Below are 4,329 nucleotides of genomic sequence, written 5' to 3'. Positions count from 1 at the left end.
CAAGGTCAGCTGCGCAGAAACTTCCTCATCAGTTTGTTTCTGCTATGGGGCTTAAGTGTTGTTAGGCTAGGCCTGAGGGGCAATGCCTACCGGTCGACATGCCGGTCCAGTGGGCTGATCAGGGAAAACCAGGTGGTGTTGGAGTACATGGAGTACGAACCATTCAACAGTCCTGGTTTCGTCGGGGGTGGTATCTGCAACCCAGAAACCATGGAGGGGTACATCTACCTTGTCGACGGCAAGGAAGCGAAGAAGGTGCAGTATGGAGTAGAGGTCATACGCGTGTCTTACCGCGAGTCGGAAACGGTGGTGGACCTCGCCGGAATCGAGACGGCGGGCATCACTGTCGAACCGGTGATCGTCGACGGAGCCGAACCGGCGGTCGTCGCCGGAGCCGAGACGGGGGACGTCCATGAATTTAGGGTGAATGGCGAAAAAACGGTAGATGTCGGCAGAATCTGGCAATGCAAAGGGAAGTTACTGAAATATGGCAGCAGCGATAAAGGTGCTTCTTTTTTTTTTTGCGGGGTAAAGGGGATTGTATTAGTTAAGTATAAGAAATGTTACAATCCCTGAGGATGAGGTCTTGAATAGATTCAGGACCTGCTTCTAACCATACCACAGTACGATTCTCTTCACGGCCGAATTTTGCAAGCAGGTGACTCGCATGGTTCTGGGCTCCGGGTATCTTTTTCAGGCTTGTACACCGGTCTGACGCCATATGATGCTTGATCTCACCCACAAGCTGGCAGAGAGCAGAGCTATCCCGGCTGGGACTATTAACCATAGCAACGCGCTCCGCTGAATCAGACTCCACCACAAACTGATGTGCACTCCACTGCATCGCCAGATTAATTCCTTCCAGGCATGCACTCATCTCAGCTTCTAGGGCCGAACTACAGCGATGGAGGACGCGGCAAGACGAGAAAATTATCTGACCCATCCAGTCTCTCAGTATCATTCCGGCGCCCGCCGCCCCTGTCGCGGGGATGAAGGAGCCATCCACATTTAATTTGACCACCCCAGCTGGTGGTTTTGCCCAAGAAATTGGCTCATCCGACAGTACCATTGGCTGCACCGGCAGAGGAGGTCCATCCATAATCCCTTTTCCTTTAATAATTTTCTCAACGGACTCGGTCTGGATCAGCTTCAGGGATCGCATGTAACTACATAGGTAGCGACGGGATCCTTCAATAGTTGGCAGCGGCTTATCATGAGTAACCTCATTCCGGGCATGCCATGCGCGTCATAGCACCATCAAGACACGCGCACATTCATCCGCAGGCAGCGAGGTGACGAGTTCAGGGATCCAGTCCGGTGGCAGCTGCTGCATGGTTGCATGTGAAGGTAAGCGCCACACCTCCTGCATGGCATTCCAAAGGGCATACGCATGCGGGCAGAAGTACAGGGCATGCCGGAGATCCTCTTTTGCATGGCCGCAAATCTAGCAGTAGCCAGTCACCCGCATGCCCCGGTACTTCTTGTTCACTTCAGTTGCAAGAGCATTTGACATAGCACGCCAGCCAAACGTCCGGACCTTGGGTGGTACAGGAAGATTCCAGAGTTGCTTCCATACTTGCCGCTGACCGTCCGGCTATGCGCTAGAAGATGCCCAGCTCATTGCCTGATCCTTGAGACGCATACCCAGCTTGTAAGCACTTCTCACGGTGAAGATACCGTTTTTTCAGGATTCCATGCCAAGAAATCTGATTCCTGCCGTGGCGATGTTCTAATCCGCAAGATGGCCTCCACATCAATCGGGGCGAAAGTCGCTCGAATTTTTGATTCATCCCACACTCCGTGTTGATCCAGCAGACTAGAGACTCGGTTTAGGCGAGAGCGGCCTCGGGGGCTAAGTGGCTTAAGCGTTGATGAGCGAGGGATCCAGTTGTCCCGCCATATCCGAACCGAAGCTCCGTTTCCTATCCTCCATATCATCCCTTCCTTGAGTAGCTCAAGGCCATAAGCAATGGCAGACCAAGTCGACGATGGCTGGCCCGCGAACACTGTGTCCAGAATATTGCCTTGAGGGTAGTATCGTGCCTTGAGCACGCGGGCACACAAACTATCCGGGGATTGGATTAGTCGCCACGCTTGGCGGGCCAGAAGAGCTTGATTGAACACCCGCATGTCCCTGAAACCCATGCCTCCCTGCGCCTTGGTTCGTGTCATTTTATCCCAACTCAACCAATGCATCTTCCTCTTCCCGTTCTCTTCACCCCAAAAGAAGTTCCGGATCAGCTTGCTTAGATCATCGCAGACTGACATGGGTAGTTTGAACACTCCCATAAGATATGTGGGTAGTGCTTGTGCCACCGCTTTGATTAAAACTTCCTTCCCACTCTGAGCAACATAATTATCTCCCCACAACATGATGCACTTGGTGAGACTCGATTGAAGGTTTTCGAACTTGCCCCGGTTCATGCGACCTTCTGGAGTTGGGAGCCCCAGATATTTGGACTCAAAAACCTGCTTTTCCACCTGAAGTGTTTGGCGTACTGCTTGTTGGTCCGCTGGTGAACAAAGCTTACTGAATTCAATTGAGCATTTGGTAGGATTTATGAGCTGGCCTGAGCAAGTGGCATAAGTGTCAATGACATGCTTAACACGGGCTGCTTGCTCCTCTGTGGCCTTGAAGAATAAAAGTGTGTCATCTGCGAATAGGAGGTGGGACACTCCTGGTGCACGGCGGCAAACTTTGACCGGTGTTATACCCCCTGCTATTACCTCGGACTGAAGCAAGGCAGACAATGCATCAGCAACAAAAAGGAATAAAAACGGGGATAGCGGATCACCTTGACGAAGGCCTCTTGATGGGGAGAATGCTTCCAATGGTGCTCCATTAAATTTTACCGAGTATCTCACCGTGGTCACGCACACCATAATCCATTGTACCCACCGGTGAGTAAAGCCCATCTTTTGCATTGCCTCCTCCAGAAACCTCCAATCAACACGGTCATAAGCTTTAGACAAATCGACCTTGTATGCGCAATACTGATTTTGTGGTGTTGCTCCATGCTCCAGGAAATGAAGACACTCAAAAGCGAGCAGGGCATTATCTGTAATGAGCCTGCCTGGGATAAAGGCGCTCTGGTTTTCTGAGATCATCTCACCGAGAAGAGGACGTAGTCTATTTACCAAGCACTTGGACACCACCTTGTAAAGAACGTTGCATAAACTTATAGGCCGAAAGTCCTTTAGTTCAGTCGGGTTGTCTACCTTCGGGATAAGCACGATAGATGTTTCATTGATCCCCTCTGGCATGTGTCCTGTTTGGAAAAACTTTATCACTGCATGAACGATGTCCGCTTTAATCAAGCCCCAGTTCCTTTGATAGAAGCGAGCCGGTAGACCATCAGGCCCCGCCGCCTTGAGTGGCCCTATCTGGAACAAAGCTGCTGATATTTCTTCCTCACAAAAGTCCCGACAGAGCTGTGTGTTCATTTCCTCCGTCACCTGGTTCTCAAACAAGCTAATTATGCGATCAGGGACTAGCGATGGGTCCCGTGTGTATACTGATTTGAAATATGAGACCGCCATTCTTTCCATCTCGCTCGGTGTGTCCTGAACTACACCATGTTCGTCCTTCAGCCGAACTATTTTATTTCTGCGCGCGCGCCACACTGCTCGCTGATGGAAAAATTTGGTGTTGCGGTCTCCTTCTTTGAGCCATGTGATACGCGAACGCTGGAGCCAGATCATTTTCTCTCTGTAAAGAATTTCATTCATACGATCTGTAGTGCAGCGGATATCTTGGGCTGGCGCATTTGTGTTCCTTTGCTCAGAGAGTGTTCTGCGTAACTGGCTGAGCTCACGCATCACGTTGCCGAACTTGCGATTTCCCCATGCATGCATGCGATCCATCACCTCCTTGAGGGTTGCATGTACAGCCGCAAGGTCAGCTCGATTCTCCACAGACTGCCAAGCCTCAGCAATCACAGCAGGCATAGGGACCTGTGTCTCTCCTTTGCTCTCTTCAAGATTCTCAGGCTAATGTTTGCAGCTGACCATGTTGGCAATATATTCTTCCCCTTCCAGGAGGACAAGTGTCGAGATTTCGTTGTCAAAGGCCTCCTCTCGGATGATAATGATCTCGACAGAGCATTTCGGGTAGTCGAGGCAGAACTAGGCTTCCTTTTTTATTTCTTTTATGCTCGGTACCCGTCGATCAAAGACACCCTAGCTCCCGATTTGATTGTGTATGCTGCGATCCTTGCGACCAGCATATTTACTCTCTTCTGCCCGGACCTCGTCAAGTACCAGCCTCCAGGGGGCAGTGCTGCAAACATCTTTATCCATAGCTTCAACCTTGATCTTCTTGTCACTCGT

The sequence above is a fragment of the Triticum dicoccoides genome, chromosome 2B, assembly GCF_002162155.2.
Source record: "Triticum dicoccoides isolate Atlit2015 ecotype Zavitan chromosome 2B, WEW_v2.0, whole genome shotgun sequence".
Classification (NCBI taxonomy): domain Eukaryota; kingdom Viridiplantae; phylum Streptophyta; class Magnoliopsida; order Poales; family Poaceae; genus Triticum; species Triticum dicoccoides.
This window is presented reverse-complemented; position numbering follows the sequence as displayed.